We start from the raw sequence: 16,955 nt of genomic DNA, 5'->3' as shown, positions 1-16,955 counted from the left end.
CAACATTAGCGTCACCAGCACCATCATGAATATCAGAAAGACCATCACCAACACCATCAGCATGACCAGTACCACAACCAGGGTCACCAGCAGCTACAGCACCAGCAGCACCATCAATCCTACCAGCATAACCACAACCACTACTACCAGCACATTTCGCGCAGTAGTAGGTGGCGGTGTCTTCGGCCTTGAGGCTGTTCATCTGCAGGGTGAGCGTGCTCTGCCCGTTGTTCCTGGAGATGGTGAAGCGTCCCTTCACCGCCGGCGCGTAGTTTGTGAAACTACCACTGTCACTAATACGCGCAACCAACTCGAGCCCCTTCCCGGGTGCCTGTCGGATCCATCCCATTTGGTAGCTGCTGAAGGTGTATCCGGAGCCCTTGCAGACCAGGGTCAGGGACCCCCCAGGACTCACGAGGCCCCCTCCGGACTCATCCAACGTCGCGGCCGCCCGCAGCCCTGGGGAGGAAGGATAGAGAGTGGTAGTTATGAATGCGCGGCAAGGAGAGTGGCCCTGGTCTGTAAGGGCTCTGGCTTCACCTTCAGTGACTACTACATGTATTGCCCGTTATAGGCCCAATAAAGTTGCTTGAATACATCGCAGATATTAGCTATGATGGTAGTGACACAGCCTACGCGTCGGCGGTGAAGGGACGCTTCACCATCTCCAGGAACAACGGGCAGAGCACGCTCACCCTGCAGATGAACAGCCTCAAGGCCGAAGACACCGCCACCTACTACTGCGCGAAAACCACTGGTAGTGGTTGGAGCGCTAGTAGTGCTTCTGGTGTTGATGGCTGACAATATTGACATCACCAGCACCATCATCAATACCAGCACCACAACCAATATCACCAGCAGCCTCAGCATCATCAGCAGCAACAATCTCATCAGCACTACTACCACTACCAGCTTCTCTCACGCAGTAGTAGGTGGCGGTGTCTTCGGCCTTGAGGCTGTTCATCTGCAGGGTGAGCGTGCTCTGCCCGTCGTTCCTGGAGATGGTGAAGCGTCCCTTCACCGCCGACGCGTAGTATGTGCTAATACTATAGCTGTCAATACCTGCGACCCACTCTAGCCCCTTCCCGGGTGCCTGTCGCACCCAGTACATGTTGTAGCTGCTGAAGGTGAAGCCGGAGGCCTTGCAGGCCAGGGTCAGGGACTACTGAGGCTGAGCCCACCACTCTCTGTCCTTCCTCCACAGGGCTGCGGGCGGCCGAGACCTTGGATGAGTCCGGAGGGGGCCGTGTGTGTCCCGGAGGGTCCCTGACCCTGGTCTGCAAGGGCTCTGGATACACCTTCGGCAGCTACTGGATGTATTGGGTGCGAGAGGTGCTCAGGACGGGGCTCAAGTGGGTCGCACAAATAAGCAGCAATGCTGGTGACACAAGGGACACAGCTGCAGTTCAGGGACGCTTCACCATCTCCAGGAACGATGTTTATCACATTCATCGTGCAGATGAACAGCCTCAAGGCCGACGACACTGCCACCTGCTGCAGCATGAAATGTGCCCATGGTGGTTATGGTTATGCTTATGGTTATGGTCATGGTTATGGTTATGAGATTGTTGGTGCTGCTGGTACTGGTGCTGCTGGTGATGTAGGTTGTGGTGCTGGTCTTGATGATGGTGGTGGTGACGTTAATAATGTCATTCATCAGCACCACCAGCACTATCAGTACTCCAACCACCACTACCACCTTGTTTCGCGCAGTAGTAGGTGGCGGTGTCTTCGGCCTTGAGGCTGTTCATCTGCAGGGTGGCCGTGCTCTGCCCGTTGTTCCTGGAGAGGGTGAAGCGTCCCTTCACCGCCGGCGCATAAACTGTGGTACTACCACTGCCGCTAATACGTGCGACCAACTCGAGCCCCTTCCCGGGTGCCTGTCGCACCCACATCATGGGGTAGCTGCTGAAGGTGAAGCCGGAGCCCTTGCAGACCAGGGTCAGGGACCCCCCGGGACTCACACGGCCCCCTCCGGACTCATCCAAGGTCTCGGCTGCCTGCAGCCCTGGGGAGGAAGGACAGAGAGCGGTGGGCTCAGCCTGGGGGTCCCTGACCCTGGTCTGCAAGGGCTCCGGATACACCTTCAGTGACTACTACATGTATTGCCCGTTATAGGCCCAATAAAGTTGCTTGAATACATCGCAGAAATTAGCTACGGTGGTGGTAGCACATTGTATGCGTCGGCGGTGAAGGGACGCTTCACCATCTCCAGGAACAACGGGCAGAGCACGGCCACCCTGCAGATGAACAGCCTCAAGGCCGAAGACACCGCCACCTACTACTGCGCGAGAGGTTATGCTGGTAGTGCTTGGAGTGGTAGTAGTGCTGGTAGTGTTGCTGGCTGCCAATATTAGCATCACCAACACCATCATAAACATCACAAACACCATCACCAACACCATCAGCATGACCAGTACCACAACCAGTGTCACCAGCAGCTCCAGCACCAGCAGCACCATCAATCCCATCTGCACCACCACCACAACCACTACCAGCACATTTCACGCAGCAGTAGGTGGCGGTGTCTTCGGCCTTGAGGCTGTTCATCTGCAGGGTGAGCGTGCTCTGCCCGTTGTTCTTGGTGATGGTGAAGCGTCCCTTCACCGCCGGCGCGTACTCTGTGTAACTACCACTGCTGCTAATATATGCGACGTATTCAAGCCCCTTCCCGGGTGCCTGTCGCACCCACATCATGGGGTAGCTGCTGAAGGTGAAGCCGGAGCCCTTGCAGACCAGGGTCAGGGACCCCCCGGGACTCACACGGCCCCCTCCGGACTCATCCAAGGTCTCAGCCGCCCGCAGCCCTGGGGAGGAAGGACAGAGAGCGGTGGGCTCAGCATGGGGTGTCCCTGACCCTGGTCTGCAAGGGCTCCGGATACACCTTCAGCAGCTGGGGCATGAGGTGGGTGCGACAGGCACCCGGGAAGGGGCTCGAAGCAGTCGCGAGTATTAACAGCTATGGTAGTTTCACATTCTACGCGCCGGCGGTGGAGGGACGCTTCACCATCTCCAGGAACAACGGGCAGAGCACGGTCACCCTGCAGATGAACAGCCTCAAGGCCGAAGACACCGCCACCTACTACTGTGCGAAACAAGCTGGTAGTGGTAGTAGTGGTCATGCTGGTGAGATTGATGGTGCTGCTGGTGCTGCTGACATTGCTCATGGCCCAGGGGCAGGCCTAGACACAACTCATCCCAGCAACCAGCAGGATCTCCAGTTGCAGCTTTTCTCCTCACCATCAATATGGACAGCACCAGCACCAATGTCACCATGGTCATCGTCATGAAGAGCCCCAACACCAACACCACCAACACCATCATCGTAAAGAGGACCAACATCAACATGTGAACATCAATACTGTCAACACCACCACCAGCACCATCAAGAGCCTGACCACTACGATAGTCTTTGGCGCAGTAGTAGGTGGCGGTGTCTTCGGCCTTGAGGCTGTTCATCTGCAGGGTGAGCGTGCTCTGCCCGTTGTTCCTGGAGATGGTGAAGCGTCCCTCCACCGCCGACGCGTAGTCTGTGTAACTACCACCAGTGTTAATAAATGCGACGTATTCGAGCCCCTTCCCTGGTGCCTGTCGCACCCAGTTCATGCTGTAGCTGCTGAAGGTGTATCCGGAGCCCTTGAAGACCAGGGTCAAGGACCCCCCATGCTGAGCCCACCACTCTCTGTCCTTCCTCCCCAGGGCTGCAGGCGGCCTTGTCGTTGGATGAGTCCGGAGGGGGCCGTGCGAGTCCCGGGGGGTCCCTGACCCTGGTCTGCAAGGCCTCCGGCTTCACCTTCGGCGACTACAGCATGTTCTGGGTGCGACAGGCACCCGGGAAGGGGCTCGAAAACGTCGCTACTATTGGCAGCACTGGTAGTGGCACATCCTACGCGCCGGCGGTGAAGGGACGCTTCACCATCTCCAGGAACAACGGGCAGAGCACGCTCACCCTGCAGATGAACAGCCTCAAGGCCGAAGACACCGCCACCTACTACTGCACCAGAAGTGATGCTTGCAGTGGTTGTACTGCTATTGATTGGATTGATCGTGCTGCTGGTGCTGCTGGTGCTGCTGGCCTCATCCACGGCCCATGGCAAGGTCCCAACACAACTCATCCCAGCACTGCCTGCGTGTAGGTCTGCTACTACTGCTCATAAGGGGTTTGTGCCATGTGCTACCATCGCTCTGAATACCCGCGATGTACTCAAGTCCCTTCCTGGGTGCCTGTCGCACCCATCCCATGTGGTAGCTGCTGAAGGTGAAGCTGGAGGCCTTGCAGACCAGGGTCAGGGACCCCCCGGGGCAAGGTTGGGCCATCAAGCAGGAAATTTGGGCTTAGTTCAGTACCTTGGGGTCAATGGAAGGAGTTGGGTTCAGGAAATGATTTCGGGTGGAATGCCAGGGATTTGGGAGATCAAGATGAGCGATGTGACCAGCACCATCACCACCAAAACCACCATCAACACCACAATCAATACCAACACCATCAACATCACCACCACCATCGTCAACGTCACCACCATCAATGTAACCAGCAGCAGTAGCACCAGCAATGTCACTACCAGGAGCTGTAGTATAACCACTAGGAGCTCTCGTGCAGTAGTAGGTGGCAGTGTCTTCGGCCTTGAGGCTGTTCATCTGCAGGGTGAGCGTGCTCTGCCCGTTGTTCTTGGAGATGGTGAAGCGTCCCTTCACCGCCGGCGCGTAGTTTGTGTAACTACCATCGCTGCTAATTTTTGTGACGTATTCGAGCCCTTCCTGGTTTCCTGTCTCACCCAGTACATGCGGTAGCTGCTGAAGGTGAAGGTGGAGCCCTTGCAGACCAGGGTCAGGGACACCCCAGGCTGAGCCCACCGCTCTCTGTCCTTCCTCCACAGGGCTGCGGGCGGCCGAGACCTTGGATGAGTCCGGAGGGGGCCTCGTGAGTCCCGGGGGGTCCCGGACCCTGGTCTGCAAGGCCTCCGGCTTCACCTTCAGCAGCTACTACATGTGGTGGGTGCGACAGGCACCAGGGAAGGGGCTCGAAGATATCGCAGCTATTAGCAGCGATGGTAGTTGGACAGGCTACGCGTCGGCGGTGAAGGGACGCTTCACCATCTCCAGGAACGACGGGCAGAGCACGCTCACCCTGCAGATGAACAGCCTCAAGGCCGAAGACACCGCCACCTACTACTGCGCGAGAGCTGCTAGTAGTGGTGGTTGGAGTTATGGTGAAGGTATTGCTGGTGCTGCTGGTGCTTGTGCTGGTTGTGCTGGTCATGACGATGGTGCTGGTGGTGTTACTATGATCAGCCGTCAACCCCACCAGCTCTATCACCACTCCAATAACCACTATCATAAGTTTTCACGCAGTAGTAGGTGGCGGTGTCTTCGGCCTTGAGGCTGTTCATCTGCAGGGTGAGCGTGCTCTGCCCGTTGTTCCTGGAGATGGTGAAGCGTCCCTTCACCGCCGACGCGTAGCCTGTCCAACTACCATCGTTCCTAATACCCGCGACGTATTCGAGCCCCTTCCCGGGTGCCTGTTGCACCCAAAACATGGCGTAGTAGCTGAAGGTGAAGCCGGAGGCCTTGCAGACCAGGGTCAGGGACCCCCCGGGACTCACGAGGCCCCCTCCGGACTCATCCAACATCATGGTTGCTTGCAGCCCCGGGGTTGACCCGGCAGAGCAGAGTCATCGCCCAACCATCGAAGGGTGAACTTAAAATGGCCCAGTGTAGCCAAATTTGGGCAGATTCGACCCATTCTGTGATGGGTGCTGCAGGAAAGAACCGTAAAGGGTTGAAATCTGCATGTATTTTGTCAAAAAAAGGTGTCCAAAGCAAAGATATCTCCGTATTTGCCCCGAAACGCAACATACGGGTCCAAACTCATCAATATTAGTGAAGGGAGTTTGGGCTTGGAGTAGGGAAGTTTGGGTCAATAACGGGAATTTGGGCTTGGAGTAGGGAAGTTTGGGTCAATAACAGGAATTTGGGCTTGGAGTAGGGAATTTGGGCTCAGTAAATGGGAATTGTGTTGAATGAAGGGAATTTGGGCTCAATAATGGGAATTTGGGCTCGGTAAAGGGAATTTGGGCTCAGAGAAGGGAATTTGGGCTTAGTGAAAGGAATTTGGGCTCGGATAAGGGAATTTAGGCTCAGAGAAGGGAATTTGGGTTCAGTGAAAGGAATTTGGGCTCGGATAAGGGAATTTAGGCTCAGAGAAGGGAATTTGGGTTCAGTGAAAGGAATTTGGGCTCGGATAAGGGAATTTAGGCTCAGAGAAGGGATTTTGGGTTCAGTAAAGGAAACGGGTTCAGTGAAGGGAATTTGGGGTTCAGTGAAGGGAATTTGGGCTCAGTGGAGGGAATTTGGGCTCAATGGAGGGAATTTAGGTTCAGTGAAGAGAATATAGTTTTAATGAAGGGGATTTGGGTTCAACGAAGAGAATTTGGGTTCAATGAAGAGAATTTGGGCTCAGTGAAGGGAGCCCAATCTCTGCTATGGGGCCGGAGGACCCTATGGGCCCTCCGTGGGTCCACCACCACCCTTCAAAGCTCCCCTCATTTGCATACACGAAAGCCCCACCCCTCTCGTTTGCGTGCAGTGCGGGTACGTCCTGATTTGCATATGCAAATGAGGCCCTGCCGCCCCGCCTCCGGCACAGCAGGTGCCTGTCAGGGTTGACTTGGCAGCCAGACGGGGTTAATTTTACACACGGTTAATTAAAAACATAAGCAAGAATCCTAATTAAGTATAAATATAATTAAATATAATTAATATATATATAGTATATATTTCATATAGAATGTTAAACATATATAATTAATCATATATAATTAATCATATATAATTAATCACATATAATTAATGATGTATACTCATAAAAATCTATGTATTTAATTAAAAGTGTTAATTTATGTGTACACTTAATTAGCAACACATGGAATTATCGACAATTACAACATGTAAAAGCATTTAATTATAGTTAAATCTGCATTAATGATAAATTAAAAGAAATATAAGAGCGCTTAATTATCAATGATTTTAATTGGAGGTATATTAAATCAGAAATATGAAAATAAAACAGGAATATAATTATCCATATATTGAATGATAACATTTAAATAAATTAGCTTTTACAATTAATAAATTATTAGGTTTTAAATATTTAAAATGGTTGTATTTTTGTAAATTATATATATTTAATATATAGTATATATATTATAACATGTACTATATACTATATATACTATAGTATATATACTATGCAATAAATTATAAACTATAATTATAAAATAATTATAAATCTAATTAATATTTTTGCCTATTTTTGACCCATTAAAGCACTTAATTAACAATATATTCGACTATAAATATATTCGATTATAAATATAATCTTATTATAAAAATACTCATAAATATATTGAATTATATTTAATTACATCGGCGTTTAATTAGTTTTACATTTAATTACGATTAATTACAACTACGCTTAATTAAAATCACATTTAATTAGAAGTAAATCTAATTACAACTATCTTTAATTACAACTACTTTTAATTACAACTACTTTTAATTACAACTACATTTGATTCAAAAGTGCCCCTCATTCTATTTTTAACCAAAATCCTGGAATTTAGGTGGGCAGGAAAGTATCGGAAATGATAAGCTCCGAATTTACCGAATATCGAGTAATTACCCCCAATTGCGGGGGAAGTTGGGAAAAACGCAATTAGCAGGTGCCCGGGAAAAAAAATAAATAGAAATTTAACGAAAATCGCAACTTTCGGGGGAGAATGGATTTATTTCTAAGACCCCAGCTGGCGAAAAAGTAAGAAATGTGCAAAAAAAAGCATTTTTGGGTCTTTCAGCTTCGATTCAGGTTATTTTCAGGCCGGGCACCTGCGTGGCGGGGAAACCCCAAATTGGGAAGAAATGACAGAAAAATGGGGCCGCAGCGCGGGCGGGCCTCAGAAGGAGGCGACGAGCTCAAAAACTCACCTCGGGCCCCAAATTCTCCGGGTTTTGGTTAATTTTGCTTTAAAAGTGGTATTTTTATTATTTTATTTGATTTTTTTTTTAATTTGATTTTTTATTATTTTATTTGGATTTCTTTTTATTGTTTCATTCGAATTCAATTTTAGTATTTTATTCCAATTTATTTTTATTATTTTATTTGGAAAATTTTTTACTATTTTATTGGATTTTACTTTTATTATTTTATTCGAATTTATTTCATACAATAATTGTCAATTTCTTAAAAATGTTTTTATTTATTTATTTATTTTTAATTTTATTCTTTATTTTTTAATTTATTTTATATGAAATATCCGCTACCTTAAAATTATTAGAAATTATCATTATTACTGAAGAAATGACTATTTAAAAATTAACATTATTAGAAATACGCTTTTTATTATTTTTAAGAAATACCTCTTTTAATATTATTATTAGAAATACCTCTTTTGTTATTAATTTCAAGAAATACTCGCTATTCTAAAATTATTAGAACCATCTCTTATTAATTTATTATTTTTTATTATTTTGATAATAAATGATAATTATAGAAATGATAAAATGATATAGAAATGATAAAGAATGATAATTATAGAAATATCACTATTTTATTAGAATTATTATTATTTTATTAGAAAAATTATATTTTTTTTATCCTTATTTTAGCAGGAATTGGTGCTATCATACTTTTTTATTACTTTATTAATGAAATTTATTAATTTTATCAATTTATTTCTCCATTACTAAGTTCAGGGGATGTTTCAGAATTATTTTATTTTATTTTTTATTTTTTATTTTTATTTTTATTTTATTTTATATTTTTATTTTTATTTTATTTTGTTTTATTTTATTTTATTTTATTTTATTTTATTTTATTTTATTTTATTTTATTTTATTTTATTTTTATACTGAATTTATTGCATTTTACTGAATTTTTATTTTACTGAATTATTATTTTTTAATAAAAAAATAAAATTGGTGCTATTTGGGCATTATGACAATTATTTGATTGGAAACACGGACTTTTTATCATTATATTACAAATATTTTTATTATTTTTTTAAAAGAAACACTAAATTTTAGTATTACCAATAATTTTGACTAATAATATCATTATTTGATTAGAAATACATGACGATTATTACTAATAATTCCACGATTATTAGAAGTGGGTGCTATTTATTATTATTTTTACGAGAAATAACTGTTTTTTTGTACTTCATATTTTATATTTTTCACATTTTTATTATTTTCTATTTATTATTTTTAATTTTTATTTTATATATTTTTAATTTTTATCTATTATGCATTTTATATGTACTTATCATATATATTTAATAAATTATTTATTAGATATTGTAATAATAAAATGTTTATAATTTATTTTAAGTAAGAACCGTGAATTATTATTATTTAATTATATTAATATTATATTATTATTATATATTATTTAATTATATAAATATTATATTATTATTTAACTATAGAATTAATTTCTTATAATTACAATTATATTTTATTAATATTTATTATATTTATTGTATTTTAATATATTTATTAATATTTTATATTAATTTATATTAATATATTAATTTATATTATATAAATTTTATATTTATCAATTTATTATTATTTTTATATTATTAATATATTTTTATATTGTTATTTATATTTTGAGAAATAATTTTAAAATATTTTTTTAATAAATTGCATTTTCTTCCTAAAGCTTAAAAATGCTTTTAATTAAAATTATTTCCAATAAATACTTTAATAAATTAATGGTTTTGCTCTAATTAGCATTATTTTCACTTAAAAAAAATCTCTTCTATTATTATATTTTCATTATTATATTTTTTGATAATTTTATTCATATTTATAAATAAAATTATATTTATAAACAATTATTTTATGTATTTATTAATTATTAATTCTATCATTAATTATTTTTTAATTCTATTAGTATTTATTTTATTAATTCTATTATTTTTTTTATTAATTCTATTGATTCTATTATTTTCTATTTCTTATTATTAAATACCCAACATTTTACCAAAATACCTAAAATTTAATTAAAATTAACCAAAACGTAAAATTATATATATATAAAAAAAAAACAACCTGGGATTTTCAGTGCTATTTTTAACCCAAACCGCCTGTTTTTTTCCCCAAAAGGCCTCATTTGCCTGGGGCAGCTGCTTTTGGCCAAAAACACCTCGTTTTAGCCCAAAACACGGCCCCCTAGGGGAGAAACTCAAAAACAACAACAAAGGTTAAAAACAGGATAAAAAAATAAGGTTAAAAATAAGAATTTGACCATTTCGGGCTCCTTTTTCGCGCCACTGGCAAATGAAGCCCATGGGGGTTGTGGGATGGACTGGTTTATACTGGGCCATACTGGGAGACCTCAAACACCCCATACCCTGCTGCAGGAGGCTTACTGGGCCATACTGGGATATACTGGGACATACTGGGGGACACCAAACAGCCCCTACACTGTTGCAGGAAGCTTACTGGGCCATACTGGGCCATACTGGGCTATACTGGGAGGCATCTATACCCCATAACCAGCTTCAGAAGGCTTACTGGGCCATACTGGGCTATACTGGGACATACTGGGAGGCATCCATGTCCCATAACCAGCGGCAGGAGGCTTACTGGGGCCGTACTGGGCTATACTGGGAGGCAACATTACTATATAACCAGCCTCAGAAGCTTTACTAGGCCATACTGGGCCACACTGGGCCATACTGGGCTATACTGGGCCATACTGGGAGGTAGAACCCAGCGAACGCACCCCGAGGCCTTTTGTCCCCTCTGACCCACCGTACTGCGGAGAGTGTCACCTCCAAGCTTCTAATCTACCTAGCAACGCGCTCTGATTGGCCCCGCCGCGCTCGCAGGGGGCGTGGCCTGGCGGCGTGCCGTTTCCCCTAGCAACCGCGTTCCACCCCCTAGCAACCGCGTCCCTCCCCCTAGCAACAGCGCAACTCCCCTAGCAACAGCGCAACTCCCCTAGCAACGGCGCTCCGCCCCCTAGCAACAGCGCAACGCCCCCTAGCAACAGCGCAACGCCCCCTAGCAACGGCGCACCGCCCCCTAGCAACAACGCCGCCCTCCCCTAGCGACGGCGCCGTTGCCATAGCAACGGCGCCGTTCCCCTTAGCAACCGCCCCGGGGGCCGCCGAGTCCATTGGGGACTGCGGGGGGGGGTGGGGGGGGGGGGAGGAGGGAAGGAAAGGGTTAAAAGGGACAAAAGCTGAGGGAAAAAGGGCAAATAAAGGAATTTTAAGGAAAAAAAAAAGGGGGGGGCGTGTCCCCGAGGGGCCGGGGTTGGGGACAGGAGGTGGCCCCCCCCCGGCCTTGTGGCCCCCCCCCCCCCGATGTCTCGCCGCAAGCAGCGCCGGCCTCAGCCGCTCCGACACGGTGGGTGGGGGGGGAGGTGGTTTTTGGGGGGATTTGTGAGGATTTTGGGGGTTTTTGGGGGGGTGGAGGGGTCAGGGGGGTCCTTCGGGGTCCCCCGCGTGTTGCGGGGTCGGGAAATGGGGTTAGGGGGGGAAATGGGTGAGGGGGTTAAGGGGGGAAAAGTTGGTTAAAATGGCCCAAAAAAGTTGTGGGGTGGGCTCGGAAAGCATCGGGACCCCCCCAGCCCGCCTCAAAAAGCTAAGGAACACTTAAAAATGTCTTTAGGATCTTCCAAAAGCCTCAAAAATTAACAAAATCCTGTCAGGATCTACCCCCAAACACCCCAAAACTCCCCCAAAACAACAAAATCCTGTCAGGATCTGCCCCAAAAGACCCCAAAACTCCCCCAAATCCACTCAGAACCCCCCAAAAAACTCTTTAAACCACCCAAAACTCCACAAAATAACAAAAATCCTGTCAGGATTTCCTCAAAAAGACCCCAAAACTCTCTTAAAATAGCAAAATCCTGTCAGGATTTCCCCCAAAAGACCCCAAAACTCCCCCAAATCCACTCAGAACCCCCCAAAAAACTTTTTAAACCACCCAAAACTCCACAAAATAACAAAAATCCTGTCAGGATTTCCCCCAAAAGACCCCAAAACTCCTCCAAATCCACAGAGAACTCCCCCCAAAAAACTTTAAAACATCCAAAACTCCACAAAATAATAAAAATCCTGTCAGGATCTCTCCCAAAAGACCCCAAAACTCCCCCAAATCCACTCAGAACCCCCCAAAAAACTCTTAAAACCCTCAAAAACTCCACAAAATAATAAAAATCCTGTCAGGATTTCCCCCAAAAGACCCCAAAACTCTCTCAAAATAGCAAAATCCTGTCAGGATCTGCCCCAAAAGACCCCAAAACTCCCCCAAATCCACACAGAACCCCCCAAAAAACTCTTAAAACCCTCAAAAACGCCACAAAATAATAAAAATCCTGTCAGGATTTCCCCCAAAAGACCCCAAATCCCTAAAAATTGCCCCCAAAACTCCCCAGGACCCCCCACAGCCCCCCTTAAACCCCCCCCTCGAACTTGCCCAAATCCTTGAAAATCCGCCCCAAAAATCCGCCCCAAATCCCCCCAAATTCCCCCAAACCCCCCTCAGGACCCCCTCCCCCCCCGGCTGTGACGTCATCATGACGTCACTTTTCGGGGGGGGGGGGGTGCCATGGCCGAGCCGGGAGGTGGGTGACGGCCGAGGGGCCTGTCCGTGCTTGGGGCTGGGTTTTGGGGTGAAAAATGGGGGTTTTGGGGAAGTTTTGCACGGGGGGGTTGCTTAGTGGAAGGGGAGGGGTCGTTTTGGGGTGAATAACGGGGATTTTGGGGTTTTTTAAGGGGGAAACGGGTTGTGGGGAGGGGGAATCGATTTTGGGGTGGATAAGGGGGATTTTGGGGCTTCTGGGGTGGGAAAATTGTTTCTGGGGAAGGGAAATGGATTTTGGGGTGAATAAGGGGGATTTTGGGGCCGCTGGGGAGGGGAAGAATCATTTATTTTGAAGGGGAATCGATTTTGAGGTGAAAAATGTGGATTTTGGGGTTTTGCAGGGGGAGAAATTGTTTACGGGTACTGGAATTGATTTTGGGGTGAATAAAGGGGATTTGGGGGGTTTGCTGTTAGAAAATTGTTTACAAGGAGGAGATTTTGGGGTGAAAAACAGGGATTTAGGCGCTTGGGGGGGGGAAATTGTTTATTTGGAATGCGAGTTGATTTTGGGGTGAATAATGAGGATTTTGGGGCCTCTCAGAGGGGAGTCCTTTATGGGGAGGGGGAGAGGATTTTGGGGTGAATAATGGGGATTTTGGGGTTCGGGGAGGGATTGTTTATGGGGGTGATTGTGGGGGTAATTTCGGCGATTTTGGGGGTAGAAAATCCTTGAAGGGGAGAATTTTGGGTGCAAAACCTGCGATTTTGGGTGCAATGTCAGCGGTTTTGGGTGCAATTTCAGGAATTTTGGGTGTGAATGAGCAGTTTTGGGTGCAATATCAGCAATTTTGGGGGTGAATCTGCGATTTTGGGTGCAATTTCAGGATTTTGGGGTGCGATATCAGCAGTTTTAGGTACGAATCAGCAATTTTGGGCAAAATATCAGCAATTTTGGGCGAAATATCAGCTATTTTTGGCACAATATCAGCTATTTTTGGCACAATATCAGCAATTTTGGGCAAAATATCAAGGATTTTTGTCACAATATCAGCAATTTTTGTCTCAATATCAGCAATTTTGGCACAATATCAGCGAATTTGGGCACAATATTGGCAATTTTAGGTGTGAATCAGCAATTTTGGGCACAATATCAGCAATTTTAGTGTGAATAAGCAATTTTGGGCAAAATATAAGCAATTTTGGGCAGAGTATCAGTAATTTTTGGCACAATCTCAGCAATTTTGGGCACAGTATCAGCGATTTTGGCCGTGAATCAGCAATTTTGGGCACAATATCAGCAATTTTGGCACAATCTCAGCAATTTTATGTATGAGTCAGCAATTTTGGGCAAAATATCAGCTATTTTGGGCACAATATCAGCAATTTTAGGTGTGAATCAGCTATTTTGGGCACAATCAGCAATTTTGGGCAAAATATCAGCAATTTTGGGCACAATATTGGCAATTTTGGGCACAGTATCAGCAATTTTGGGCAAAATATCAACAATTTTAGGTGTGAATCAGCTATTTTGGGCACAATTTCAGCAATTTTGGGCAAAATATCAGCAATTTTGGGCACAGTATCAGCAATTTTGGGTGTGAATCAGCAATTTTGGGCGCAATCTCAGCAATTTTGCCACAATATCACTTATTTTGGGCAAAATATCCGTGATTTTGGGCACAATACCAATTATTTTGGGCAAAATGTCAGTGATTTTGGGCAAAATATCCGTGATTTTGGGCAAAATATCCGTGATTTTGGGCACAATCTCAGCAATTTTGGGTACAATCCCAGCCATTTTGCGTCTCCGGCCTTGGGCAAACCCCCCTCGGTCACGCCTCGTGGGGAGGGCGTTTCTTTTGGGTCAAAACCCCGCTAATTTGGTTCTTTTCCTCCCCGCAGCCTCCCCGGCCCCCCGCCGCCCGGCCGCCAAGGAGCCTTCCTCCACCTCCTCCTCCTCCTCCACGGTGATGCCCCCCGAACCGGACCCCCGGCGCCGCCGCTGCCCTCCTCCCCCGCCCCCGCCCCGCCCCCCGAACCCCCAAAACCCCCTTTTTTCGCCCCAAAACCTCGACATCCCCCTCCTGCTGGAGGAGCTGCGGGTCTTGCGGCAGCGCCAGCTCCGCCAGATGCAGCTGACCGAGGAGATTTGCCGCCACCTCCTCCTTTTGGGGGCGCCGGGACCCCCCAAAACCCACCCCCCTCACAAAAAAAAAAACCCCAACCCTCCCCCCAAACCCTTTTTCCCCTTTTTTCCCCCCAAAACCGAGCCGGCCGCCTTTTTCATCGCCGCGCCCTACCGCTTGGCGCCGGCTCCCCGCGGCCGAACACCCGAGGCCGCCGCCGCCGCCGGCGATGGCGCCGTGCCGGGCGACCCCACGGGACCCCGTGGGCGGCCCCTTCATCTTTTTGGGGTGAATTCCGGGGTTTTTAGGCACGGCTGCGGGGTGTGCGGGAAGGGATTCGGCAGCGAGAGCGCCCGCCAAATCCACCTGCGGTCCCACACCGGCGAGCGGCCCTACGGCTGCGGCGTCTGCGGCAACCGTTTCACCACCCGCGGCAACCTCAAGGTCCACCTCCACCGGCACCGCCAGAAGAGCCCCCAAGTGGCCCCCCGGGCCCCCCAGGTGGCCACCGAGGGCTCCCCGGTGGCCACCGAGCACCCCCGGGTGGCCACCGAGGGCTGCCGGGCAGGTGGCGGGGCGTTTCGGCAACTTGACGCGGCGTCGGAAGGCGGGCGGGAGGTGGAGGAGGGGGCCAGGCCGTCGGCGGTGGCCAACGGGGGGCAAGCGGTGGCCAACGGGCAAGTGGGGGGCAATGGTGGCCAATCGGGGGTCGATAATGGCCAATCGGTGGCCAATAACGGTCAATTGGTGGCCAATAGTGGTCAACCGATGGCCAACGCTCAACCGATGGCCAATAGTGGCCCAACGATGGCCAATAGTAGCCCAACGATGACCAACAGTGGCCCAACAATGACCAACAGTGGCCCAACGATGACCAATAGTAGCCCAACGATGGCCAACGCCCAACTGATGGCCAATAGTGGCCCAAAAATGGCCAATAGTGGTCAACTGATGGCCAATAGTGGCCCAAAAATGGCCAACGCTCAACCGATGGCCAACAGTGGCCCAAAAATGGCCAATAGTGGCCCAACGATGGCCAATAGTGGCCCAACGATGACCAACAGTAGCCCAACGATGGCCAACGCCCAACTGATGGCCAATAGTGGCCCAAAAATGGCCAATAGTGGTCAACTGATGGCCAATAGTGGCCCAACAATGGTCAACAGTGGCCCAACGATGACCAATAGTAGCCCAACGATGGTCAACGCCCAACCGATGGCCAATAGTAGCCCAACGATGACCAACAGTGGCCCAACGATGGTCAACAGTAGCCCAACGATGGCCAACAGTGGCCCAACGATGACCAATAGTGGTCAACTGATGGCCAACAAGGTCCAATCGATGGCCAACACTCAACTGATGGCCAACAGTGGCCCAACGATGACCAACAGTGGCCCAACGATGGCCAACAGTGGCCCAACGATGGCCAACAAGCTCCAATCAATGGCCAACACCCAACCGATGGCCAATAGTGGCCCAACGATGACCAACAGTGGCCAACTGATGGCCAACAACGCCCAACCGTTGGCCAACAGTGGTCAAACGACGCCCAACAGTGGCCCAACGATGGCCAGCAGTGGTCAAGTGATGGCCAACGCCCAACTGATGACCTCCAACGCCCAGCTGATGGCCAACAGTGGCCCAACGATGGCCAACAGTGGCCCAACGATGACCAAGAATGTCCAAACGATGGCCAACAGTGGCCCAACGATGACCAAGAATGTCCAAACGATGGCCAACAGTGGCCCAACGATGACCAAGAATGTCCAAACGATGGCCAACAGTGGCCCAACGATGGCCAACAGTGGCCCAACAATGACCAACAGTGGCCGAACGATGGCCAACAGTGGCCCAACGATGGTCAACAAGGTCCAATCGATGGCCAACGCTCAACCAATGGCCAATAGTAGCCCAACGATGACCAACAGTGGCCCAACGATGACCAACAACACCCAACCGTTGGCCAACATCACTCAACCGTTGGCCAACGGTGGTCAACTGATGGCCAACAACACCCAACTGATGGCCAACGCCCAACTGATGGCCAACAACACCCAACTGATGGCCAACAGTGGCCAACTGATGACCAACAGTGGCCAACCGTTGGCCAACAACGCCCAACCGATGGCCAACGCCCAACTGATGACCTCCAACCTCCAATTAACGCCCCCGAACCCCCAATTAACGCCCCCCAACCCCCAATTAACGCCCCCCAACCTCCAATTA

The sequence above is a fragment of the Netta rufina genome (genome assembly GCF_964035555.1).
Source record: "Netta rufina genome assembly, chromosome: 37".
Lineage (NCBI taxonomy): Eukaryota > Metazoa > Chordata > Aves > Anseriformes > Anatidae > Netta > Netta rufina.
Note: the sequence above shows the minus strand (reverse complement) of the source record.